General features: G+C 40.5%; 1 non-coding gene across 1 annotated transcript; it reads left to right on the top strand.

Annotated features, from left to right (window-relative positions):
• Positions 1-9,152: 9,152 nt before the first annotated feature.
• LOC123776089 (U6 spliceosomal RNA) lies at positions 9,153-9,259 on the top strand. The gene has a single exon (XR_006775266.1). It is a non-coding gene; the product is annotated as a U6 spliceosomal RNA (small nuclear RNA).
• Positions 9,260-12,764: the final 3,505 nt, after the last annotated feature.

Raw genomic sequence — 12,764 nt, 5'->3', positions numbered from 1 at the left:
GTAATTATTAGTGGTGGTAACATGATTATAATGCATATCAATTTGCTTGGTTAATCAGTAAGCCACCTTGTCATCCTAATGCATTTTTTAAGGGCAAAGCAATTCATCTTAAAATTGATTGCTAGGGCAACATTTCAGCAAATTCTTAATGACACCTGTAATTAGAGAGAGGGGAAAATATTCTTAATCTCTAAAGCCTTAGTAGAGAAGCAAACACTTTCATTTGAAAGGCCTTTTTCAGTTTTCCTTGGAAAAGACAGTCAGGCAGCTGCTGCTTTAAGTGGGAGTTCCGGGTTCTGCTAAGGGATGTATGAGTCCTTTGGACTTGGTGGCCTCTTGAGTTCCTTTTGATATGCTGGTTCCTTCCCCATGGAACAATAGCATTCTCGGTAACAGTTGACAACAGCCAACTCTGGGGGAAAGTGTAGTTTTTAAAACCCTCCAGAGCGGTTAATAAAGGACAGTGGTTCTCAACCAGGGATGATTTTTTTAAATAAGGATTTTACTTATTTATTTGTCAGAGAGAGAGAGAGAAAGCACAAGTAAGGAAAGCAGCAGGTGGGGGGAGAAGCAGGCAGAGGGAGAGGCAGGCTCCCCGCTAAGCAGGGAGCCCGACACGGGTCTCTATCCCAGGACCCCTGGGATCATGACCTGAGCCAAAGGCAGACACTTAACTGACTGAGCCGGGTCCCCAGGCACCCCTCAACCAGGGATGATTTTGCCCTCGGGGGACATCTGGCAATGTCTAGAGCCAATTTTTGGCAAGCATGACTCACCAAGGGTGCTGCCGGCATGTGTGAGCAGACACGTGAGACGCAGCTGAATATTCTGCAGAGCGCAGGATAGCTCCCAGAATAACGATTTTTCTGGTCCTGATAGTAGCAGTGGAGAACCACAGAGGGCTCTCTGCCTTCCTTTGAGGCCCACAGGGGCCTCTCCAATCAAATCTGTGGCAACCTCCTGAGGACGTGTCCGGAGCCAGACTGTCCCTGCACAAAGCTGTCACCGGCCTCCCCGCTCTCCCTGGAGCAGGCCACACTCGGACGCCCTCACTGATCTGTATTCCAGTCTCAGGAAAACTCAGTGGTTTATCAGGTCAGGAAGCTGCACGCTTTAGGCTTTTTTCTTTTAACTTGTTCCGATTTGTTCAGAAGGTCCAAATATATGTATTTTAAGTTGACTAAAGTCAAGGAACTATTTCCTTTGGGTTTCTAAAAATTTTCCTTTCCTTCTTTTCTTCCTTTTTTATCCCCCCAGAAACTGCTCATTGACCTTCAGTGTCTACCATTGTCCATTGTGTCACAGATACAAAGAAAGTAGGTTGAATGGTGGGAAATTTTTTTTTCCAAGTAGGGAAATCCTCATCCTTCGATAACCCTCCACAGGCATAACAGCCATTTAAAAATGTTTTTGAGAATTGAACACATTGAAGGCATGTAAAAAGACCTCTCTATTCTCCTTCTGGAAGGCTCCTTTTGTTTGGGAGGAGGAAGTGGTGAAGGGCAGGCTCCAGCTGGAGGCAGGGGAGGGGAAGGGCGGGGAGGGGGGAGGGAGGAGGTCAGCCAATCTGGACCCCATGGTGGGAATTGAGCTGAGTCTCTCCACTGACTTTCAACACCCTTGTCCACACTGCTTCCTCTGGTACCTTCAGAACACCACATCAGAGCTATGAAAATCGATAAGAAAACATTTGCAAAGCACTTTGGGCCCTTTGGAGGAAGGGTCTCAGAGAAGGAAGCTGTATCATTACTCACATTAGACCTGGCGCTGTCATACGACAGAGAGGAGCCCGCGGAGCAGAGTGCTTTGTGATGACTTCATCTTTTTCTGAGCTAATAGCTATTAGTGCTAATCGAGCTCCATATGGACAGCTTGTCACATAGCTCATATTATCAGCCTGATGGTTTTGTCTGAGTCCCTCTTTTTCAAGCTCTAGCAGAAAAGACAGGAAAACACATTTTAAATCTGCCCAGCTTAAGTCCTCAAGAAAGGCCTAGTGCATTTGCATTTTGATACATACTTCACTCAATTTTCAGGATTCGTTTCATTGGTGATGGCTTAATACAGGTGTCACTGTAACACGTTTGGGAGAGCAAGGTAAATATAAACTTGGAATAGTAGAATTTGCCACATCTCCTTCAACATCTCATTTTAGTTGGCCTTTAGCATATCAGTTACTAAGAATTTATTAAACACTCTCTGTTCTATGGAAGAGATGAAAACAGACTATAAGAGGTTAAACACACATTAAAACTAACAAAGACAAGAAACGTACATGTAGATTGGAGATATGAGAAAATGGAGGAGTCCTTACCGTATGGAGAAATTTTACAGCTAGTGATATCTTTGTTTGGGAAGCACCAATTATGTTAGTGGGGTTCTCCACTGAAGACAAAGATTTCAATATGGACAGAAAAGATACTGTGCGGATTACCTCCAAAGAACACGGGGGCTCTGGTCAAAACTAGGAAGGGCACAACAGCAGCAACGGAGACACCTTGTAGCCTCTGACAGGCAGGAGGCAGGTCACAGGCCTAGAGGCTGGCCGAGTGGTCCGGCTAGGGCAGACGATGCTCGTGCTGGGGCCACAGGTCCTGGAGAGGCCTCCGCAGCGCTGCTTAGCTCAGCAAGGCTTAGCACGAGCTACGTGAGCCGAGAAAGTCAGAGGAAAGCATCCTCCTCCTCAAGAAACCATGGGTGTTCATCACCCCGGTCAGGAAAGGGGCATGTGCAAATTTACCACTCCATCAGCAGAGAGCATTGTGAGCTCAGCAGTCAGGGCGAAGTTTCCTTCAGCACTAGAAGGTTAGATACGTACGTCCTTTCTTTTTCTTTTTCTCCTCTCCCTTCCTTCCTTCCTTCCTTCCTTCCTTCCTTCCTTCCTTCCTTCCTTCCTTCCCTCCTCCCTCCCTTCCTCCTTCCTTCCTTCCTTCCTTCCTTCCTTCCTTCCTTCCTTCCTTCCTTCCTTCCTTCCTTCCTTCCTGAACCTATTGCCAGGTCCGCTGGTCTTCTAGTCCCTGAACTAAGCACTTCAGCATTTCTTGCTCTTATGTACAAAGTGACTTGCGAGTTAGCATATGTTGACCTCCACGGTCATCGGCAGTGAGCTGCAGGACCCGAGCTCAGGCTTCCAGAGCAGGAAGGTTGGCCTCGAATTCTGAATTTGCTGCTGGGTCATTGTATGTTCCTGAGCAAATTCCTTAACATTCCCAAGACTTATTAATTTCTCACCTCCCTTACAATATTGTTAGGACTAGAGGACATGGATTTTAACAAGACTAAGAGGGGGCCTGGACCATATAGGAACCTAGAAGGTGCTACCTCTCATTACATTGGAACAGATTGGTCATCTATTAGTTTGAAAGAACCGAACACTTTGTTAAGTGTCTGACCCATCTGAATGACTCAAGGCCAGGGAAGAAAGTGAGGAGTGCGCACCACAGAATGTTTTTGGGAAGCTTGACCATCAAGCTCACGGGCACTTCAGTGTTGGCTGAACTGAATCTAAACGCTTACTTGGAGGAGGTAAAGAGCATGCTAGGGCTGTAAGCACTCCCGGACTGGCGTTATAAGCACCGTGAAAGCTACTGATCACGAATACCAGATTCTCCGATTTGTTTTATGTGCAAAAAGAAGCACCAAGAGCAGAGGCCTAATTCTTCCCCCCAGCACTTCATATTTACAATCTCATTTCCTCTCCCAGTGCTCAGTTGGCTCAGGCGTCACCATCGTATGTTACAGAGATCGAAGGGAAATTCTCTGGGATACAGAGCAGGGCAGTGGCAAGACTGGTCCCTACTTGTAAGCGCTCCTTAGGTCATTAATAATTTAGGCAGAGAAAGAGCTTTGTTTGTATCAGCAAGTGCCTCACTTTGTCTGATTGCTTTTCCCCCCAGGAGAATTGATATTATTGTCTCAGTCTAGCCTGTTCCCCAGCCTACAACCCAGAATGGCTGCTGTTACTTCCATGTCTCAACCCCATAAGTCTCTTTTCAATTTCACACAGTAGAGAGAAGTCAGTGCACTCCGGGTCTGCAACGTGGGGGCCCGGGCCCCTGCTACTTATTTATCACCCTCTACCTGCTGAGTTTCCGTGTTGGTCTGGGCGTTGGACAGCTGTTGCAGAGACGACTCCCGGGCCGAAGCGGTAGCAGGAGAAAGTGGAATCATGGGCGCTTTCTCCTTCGATACCTGCACCTGCTGGAATTTTTAAAAGTAAAGGAAACAAACCCTAGAAATAACTAGCTGCAGTCCAACCAAGAAAGAAAAAACAAAGCAAAACACAACCTAGTGTCATAAAAGCCAAAGAAAGAGAGCAAGGGAAGTAAAGCATCTGCTGTGAAAAGCAGCACGGGATAGTTCCTAAACCACATACGCACGCCACGGTCCACTTTTCTCAGCGTAGGCGACATTATCTCCGCTCGATTTCCACCCTCATGCCAGACTGTTCTAATGGACATCCTATCTGGGCATCTTATCATTTCATTTACAAACACTTAAGAATGTCTAACACACGAGGACTCATATATTTTGTTTCTTGTGTAACACCAATGCCACTATCACACCGAAAAACAACAAATTCCTGTCTTCTAATGTCCAGTCACAGTCCAAATTTCCCCAATTGTCCCGTAAGTGTCATTTTACAGTTAGATTTCTTGAACCAAGATCCAAAGAAAATCCACACCTTACATTTGGTTGATGTGTTTCTTATTTTTTCCTTGTCATTTATTTGTTGAAGAAACTGGGTCAAGCATGTCATTTTTGGTAGATAGGATTGGATGATAACAGATATAAAATGGATACTTTCATGACTTCAAATAATTTTCTGAACTCTGTGTATTTAATGACTTTCTGTCTTATTGCGTATCGCCAATCCTTCAATCCCTGACACTTCTCTTGGTTTGGTGTTGTCTTTGATCCGGGGTTGGAACATCCCAGGTTCTATCTTGCTGTGCCTGCCTCCCTCTTATCCCCTGTGATCTCATCTTATAGGTCTCTGTTCAAGGAGAACATCCATGGAGAAGCCTTCCTGGGATTCCCTGACTAGATATACATTCCCCCTAGTGTATATCTTCAATGCACCATCGACCTTCATTCTACGTTATCAGATTATCATCCTACTTTTATTTATTTGTGTAAGTCATTTTTTTAGAGGGGAGAGGGGCAGAAGGAGAGGGAGAGAGAGAATCTTAAGCAGGCTCCACTCCCAGCATGGAGATTGATCTCCTAACCCTGAGATCATGACCTGAGCTGAAATCAACAGTCGGATGCTTAACCGACTGAGCCTTCCAGGTGCCCCTTCGTGTAAATCATGTAATGCTTGTTACCCCTACGACTATGCTTATTCTGTCACTGTATTCCTGGTACTTAGCACCAAGCCTGAGACATGGCAAATGCTCAAGGAATATTTGTGGAATGAAGAAAGAAACTGTTTATGAGCTTTAAGAAATATCTATACAGTCCTGTAAATATAAGACCGGAGTTAAGCAATTTACCACCACCTTTGTGATTCCCTCCACATTTAGGTTTTTGTATTCATATTACTTCTACAGGGTTATTGTAGGATTACATTTTGAACCATAATTACTGCTGCTTTGTAATTCTGGATCTTTCTAAGTGGGTTCAGTGCTCACCACATGTCTTTCTTCTGTCCATTCTATCTCTATTCTTCTCTTAGTTGCTGGTTTTGGTTCCTGAGGTGATTCTTCGGGGATGGCTCATGAGTGCTATGGTCCATGACACATTTGAAAATGCCTGAATGCTATCTTCATAGTTGAATGACAGCATGGCCTGGAAAAATGACTAGGTAACACGTGTCAGACATCGGAAAGAATAGCAGGATTTCGTGTTTTGCATTGTATCACAAAAAAATGCAGCACATTTCAGTCACATTCCAGTATGCTTTATAATTCAAAGTATTTCTAATTTCACAGTTCTTCACATGAAAACAAGGGTGGACAGTCTCTACAATGAATGAATTCAATAAATCATTGAGTTAAACATTTTTTATGTGTGTTTCATAGTAATCATTTTTTGGTGGATATATAGATAAATCAAGAAAATAGTAAGGACAGGATTGAAAAACTATGTTATTTGACCCAGAAATTCCAATCCTATCTTTGTACCCTAGAGAACTGTTCACGCTCATGCTCAGAGAACTGTATCGAAGACTGTTTCAACATTGTTTATGAAAGCTTGAAATGTGGAAACATTCTAAATGTGGTTCATTCACATAATGTATTACAAATCAGCCAGAATAATGAGCCAGAGCTACACAGAGAAAACAATGATCAATTTCAAATTTATGTTGAACTAAAAAGAGAGAGTTGCAGAAGAATACATGGAGTATATCATTTATGTCAAAGCTTAAAAGCATGCAAAAGAAACCTACACATTTATATGGACACACAGAACTGTACTTATGGGGTAAATATGTGCATTTATAGCTGCCAAGTTCCAGAGAGCTGGGAGTGGGAGCATGGGGAGGGGGTGGGGGGAGACAGCGTAGTTGGGGAGAGGCGGGGGAAGGGGGCTTCCACTGTATTTGCACCATTTTGTGTCTTAAGCTCACTGATGGACATTTATTCTATTCATCTTTAAAGTTTATGCATCTTGTAGGATTGAAATATTAACAAAACTAAGGAAAACTATGTTGAGTAAAATTTAACCTCTGATGACTAAAATCCATCTTGTTATTTTTTTACTAACACACACAGCAGTTCAACAGTTCATTGAACCTGCTCTTTACCTATAGTTATGTTCTTGTTTCCTTCCTCCTTTTTTCTAATTATTTTCATGACTCTTCCATACTTCTCTCCAGTCAATGATGTGTCTAAAAAATTAGATCTTATCTTTCTTTATCTATTACCTATCTTTTGTCTCCCACCCATCCATCATCTATCTACCTAGATGTATATTTATATGAAATGTTAAAAAACAAAATTCAGGGGCGCCTGGGTAGCGCAGTCGTTAAAGCGTCTGCCTTCGGCTCAGGGCGTGATCCCGGCGTTCCGGGATCGAGTCCCACATCGGGCTCCTCTGCTGAGAGCCTGCTTCTTCCTCTCTCACTCGCCTGCTGTGTTCCCTCTCTCGCTGGCTGTCTCTCTGTCACATAAATAAATAAAATCTTTAAAAAAACAAAACAAAACAAAACAAAAAAAACAAAATTCAACTGAGTAAATTTTAAAGATCTTATTGGCTTTATTTAACAACTCATGAACTGTTCAGCACTCCATCCAGCCGATAGAAAGGAGCTCTGAGGAGCTGTACAAGATGGAAGACTTTTATAGACAGAGGGAGTAGGAACAAGGAAGTTACATGGGGCAAAGATGAGTGTTGGTTAAAGCAAGGTTACTTTCCTTTAGGAGATAAGGGGTCCATCAGGCAGATTACCTAGTTAGTGCTGGTCAGGTGATTCCTGACTGACTGGTTTAAGATTCCATTTCTGGGAGAGCTGAAACTGTAATTACGTCCTTGTTTGGTGACATGGGGCTTAGCATAAGTGACTCTATTTGGTACTAGTTGTCTTGTTTTTAACACGAGAAACATGATTTACTCTATTGACTTCAAGTTTGACTTAAATGCCTTTAGTTGACAGAACTAGTTCTAAAATGCTTTACACTTTGGGGCGTCTGGAAGTCATGATCCTAGGGTCCTAGGATCGAGCTCCGCTAGGGCTCCCTGCTCAGCGGGGAGCCTGCTTCTCTCTCTCCCTCCTCCCCTTCCACCCCTCACCTCTGCTTGTGCTCCCTCTCTCAAATAAATAAATAAATAAATAAATAAATAAATAAATAAAATCTTTAAAATGCTTTACATTTTGAATTTGGGAAATCTCCCCCAAAAAGGAGGGAAGGGAAAGCAAAATTCCAATAGACTTCTGGAAAAGCTCAGCACTAGTTACACTAGGTTTCTCAGCTCTGCGAAGTCTCTGAGTTCTGTTCTGAGATGGAGAAGCTGCCAGACATCCGTGTGATCTTTTTTGTTTTGCAGGAGGTAAGTCGCTGGCTGTTGTCTTTTATGTTATATGTCACTTGCTGATTTTCTTGAAAGAGCTCAACTTGAGTGCTTTTGTTTCAGCTTTACTCAGCTCTCCCACCCCACAACCGCTGGGAAACAATTTGTCTATCTTACATCTCTCACCTTGTTTGGAGTGAGATAGAAGTCAGACCTTGGGGGGGAAATGGGAGAAAATTAAATCTTGTGCAATGTGTGGCTTTTTTCCAGAGTTCCCCACAGGATAGCAGCTAAATGTTTAATCGTACTGTCTCTTTGAGGCATTTTAAAGCCAATTATCTGGGGGAGTGGATTGTTACTCTGCTGCTATTCTGAGAAGAGTGAGGAAACTGTTAGGTTTTTCTTGTATTCGTACAAATGTCGTGAGCCTGGTGATGTGGTGACTTAGCTGCTTAGGATACTTTGCACAGGCTTCGGAGATAAAATAAGCAGGTTAGAGTATTACCGTTGCCAGATCCAAAGCAAGAAATATCAAATAAGTGGCCTTGAATTCAGAACATCCCAAAATGCTTTTGCCTAGAGCATATGAATACATGCGTCAGAAGTCTATACAGACTCTTCCAAACTGGGGAGAAAAGGATCTGGGGATGGCCTAAGATTTCCCCAAGGTCAATAATGGGGTTTTGTCCTCTCCTTCTAGCAACACCTTAATCTTTTCAGCTTGTGTCCTCCGAGTGCCACCGACAGCCAGCATGGGACCAGTTACTGAGCTGTAGATTGAAGGAAACTCATGAGTTCACCATGGCAGTAGTCCCTTTCTTGTCTTCAAGAGGGCAGGGATGGAGTCTGAGCTTTCTTTGTGTTTCTCTTAGAACCAAGACAGTATTAGCTCAATAAAAACTGATCACGGGACTAAGACTCTAATTCGTGACACTGTATCATGAACCCACAATCATTGAAAAGGTTTGATTTTGGCAAACCAATAGACAGACAAAAGTTGCCCCCAATACTAAAGGAAATTAATATATGATAGTTTCAAAGCAGTTGGGAAGAGATAGATTATTTAATAAATGGTTGGGATAACTGAAAAAAAGTTATAACTCAACACCAAATCCATTCCAATGACTTAGAAATTTAAATGTAAAAAAATGACTGTTAGCATGGGATATTTTTTAGAATGAATATTAAGAGGTAGAAAGGTACTCACTATGGCAGCACATGTACTAAAATTAGAAAGATACAAAGAAGATTAGCATGGCCTCTGCAAAAGGATAACATGCAAATTTATGATGTATTCCATATTTTAGAGAGAGAGAGAGAGAGAGAGGTGGAAGACCCTTCTAAATAATACTTAAAATTGGAAACCATAAAAAGAAAACTTTAATACAGGTGACTATGTTAAAAACATTTCTACACAACAGAAAGCCTAAAAAGGAAAATTAGAAACCACAGTTTGGAGAAAGAAATGTTTGTAATGCACAAAAGAAGGACCTCATTGTCCAGTATGAAGCATTAGCTGACCAGTAAGAAAAAGATCATAGAAAATATACAAAGGCCCTGAATAAGCACTTACTGGGAAAAAAAAAACAACCCACAAGTGCTTCCATCACGTAAAAGAATGTTTGATCTCATTGAAAATAAAAGAAATAGAAGTTAAAATCATGAACACTATTTTTCATCTATCAAATATATCAGATGGTCTTGCAAGATCAGTAAACTAGATAATACACATGGGCTGGAAAAAGGCAGTCCCATACATTGCTGCTGGGAGTATAAGCCTCACTATCTTTAGAAGGTAAGTAGGCAATATTTTTCAAAAGTACACATACTTTTAAATTTGATAATTCAACTCCTAGGAATTCATTCTACTGATAGTCTGGACATAGGTGCATAACAAAACAAATATTTATTGTGCCACTGTTTGTAATAACCTAACACTAGACAAAATCTAAATTTTTATTAAGTAGGGGTTGGTTAAATAGATTATAAAATAAATTGATAATGAAATCATTAATAGTATTATAAATCAGGTAGATCTATGTAGACCAATGTGAAATAATCCTCCAGATTTAGTTCTAAAAGATGCACAGAATAGTGTACTCCTATTTGTGGCATTTCAAATAAGTGAGAAAATGACGAAATACTCTAAAAATGAAATTGGGCAGGTGGCTATCACAGCACATACAAAATATAATTTATACTTGAAACAGGAAAAGAACTAAACATAGTAATAATACCATATAATACTTATAGTGTATAAGCATTTTACAAAACATTAACAATAATATTTTTTTATAAACATGGATTGAGGAAGACGTTCCTAAGCAACTGCAAAACCCAGTGGTCCTAAAGTGAAATAAACTGATAGATTTCACTACATGAAGATTTTAAAACTTCTGAATATCAAGAGATAGCATAAACAAAGCTTTCAGAAAGGGAATTAATAACAGAAAATATTGTAATGTATAAAAGAGACACGTGGGTTTATCTACATATGTAAAGAGCTCCTACAAATCATTATGAATAAAAAGATAAAGGACCAAACAGAATAGGGTTTGCAAAACCAAGTCCCTACAGGGATTAGACAGGTCATTGAAAGAGATCAGTGACCTGTTGCAAGGGAACATGGAGTCCAGGAAAGACCTACTCCACTAGAGGAAGGAGCCTTTCTTCTGTTCCAGCCATTTATTGCCACAGGCGGCCCAATGCTGTAGAGCCTTCAGGTATTCAGGAGAGGCTAGAAATATGGCTTTAAAATATGTTAAATATTCCAATTTCTAAACGTTGGAAACTAATTTGACGAGAACTACAAAATGCTGTGTAGAATGAGCAAAACATACCTTTTTAAACTTTATTATAGAAAAATGAGCAAAGGCTGAAAACAGGCCACTCACAGGAACACAAATTGTCAAAATAAATTTAAAATTATGGTTACTTTCCTTTAGTCAGAGAAAGGCAAAATGAAATCATGAGATATATTTTTCACCCATCATAGTGACTGAAATTAACAAGAACAGATAATACTGTGTGTGGATACAAGGCTTAATAAAATGGGAAATTGTATACACAATTGGTAAGAGTTTAAGTGTTGGTATCTTTTTCTGGAAGGCATTTTGACACTATCAAAATTAAAAATTTAAGGGCATGCCCTTTGATTTAGTAATTCAATTTCTAAGTACTCCACTAAAATATTTTCACCTGTGCACAAATATGCTTTTAGTATTCTTTGTTATATTGCTTATAATCATGAGATATTGAAAAGTCTCATCCCTTATGGAAGGACAGTTATGCTGAATAAATTATGGTTGAATCCTCACTGTATAGTATTGTGCCGTTACTGAAAAGGATGAGATAGTTCTCTACGGCATTGCAAGAGCTCCAAGCTGGATTACATGAAAAAAGCAAGTTACAGAACAGTACATATTATATGATCTCACTTATGAGAAAATTATTTGTATGTATACATACACGTGTGCATAGAAATGTATAGAGAATGGCCTGGAAGGCTCTACTCGAATTATTGGCTGTGTCAACTCTGGGAAAGAAGTGTAATCGATGGTGGTGCAGTACTAAGGCATTTTTATTTTTTTCTTAGATTTTTTTTTAATGTAGATTAGATTGGCAGACTTAACGTGTAAATGACCACATAATAAATATGTTAGGTTTTGTGGGACATGGTTTCCATCACAACTATTCAGTTCTGATGTTGTAGCAGGAAAGCAGCCACAGACGGTATGTAAATGAATGGGGATGGTTGTGTTCCAATAAAACTTTATTTATCAGAACAGACAGTGGGTTGGATTTGGCTCCAGGGCTGTGGTTTGTCAGTTCTCCTTTAAATGCTTTTCTGTTTTCTGGAGATGTTTATTTCTTTAAATGCTTGAATCTTTTAATAAAGAAAATGTATTTATACCTTTTGTACTTGTAAAAATTTCTACCTCCACCTGCATTTTTTTATTGGGGAGAAAGCAAAAGAAATAGCATAAAGTGTTATTTATTTTTAAATATTGAACCAGTTTTTAAAAATACCACTCAAGGATTAATTTATCTCTTTCATCATAGGTTTGAAAGAGCACGTTTATTGTGTGCTAAATTTTTACATATATTTGTGTCTGTTTTCGAACTCCCTATGTTCCTGTACCAGGGCCAAGCTTTCAACATTACAAAAGCTTTTAAATCTACTTTTATCTGTTAAGGCTAGTTCCTACCTCACTCTTCTCTTCCAGAATTTTCTTGACAGTTTCATAGGTTTGTCTTTCAGATTAAAATGTGTATAATGATTTACCTCAAAAAATCTTGTTTTGGTTTTCGTTTGACCACAATTTAAGGACCGCTGACATCTTTGCATTATTAATCATTTCTACTGAAGAACTAGGCACATATTTCCATTTTTTTTCAAGCTCTCAAATGTCCTTCAACTGAATTTTACATTGTTCTGCACATATTGTACATCCTACATGTTTCTTATTAAGTTTGTTCTCGGGCTACGGCAGACACTATAAATTGTATTATTTAACACCAGCTCCAACTCCCTTCTAGCATGCTTCCTGTAAAGACTGAAAGGCTAAAAACCACATTTTCTAGACTCTGTGGTAGCTGGGGTTCTGGGTGTGATGTGAGTTCTATGGAGCTGACCCACCAGGGTAAAACTTAGGAAGACAGCACTGAGAACCAAGAGGGGACCCATTTGGAAGAACGGATCTGATGGCAAAGGTGTTCAGTGGCATTGGGGTTTTCTCTAGAACATTCCTGCGCTGTGACTGGGTATTGCTGCAGGTAGAATTCCTCCTCATCCTGTGGCATCCAAGTTT

Source organism: Ursus americanus, chromosome 7 (genome assembly GCF_024610735.1).
Source record: "Ursus americanus isolate L20-20 chromosome 7, mUrsAme1.1.p, whole genome shotgun sequence".
Taxonomy (NCBI): domain Eukaryota; kingdom Metazoa; phylum Chordata; class Mammalia; order Carnivora; family Ursidae; genus Ursus; species Ursus americanus.
This window is presented reverse-complemented; position numbering and strand designations above follow the sequence as displayed.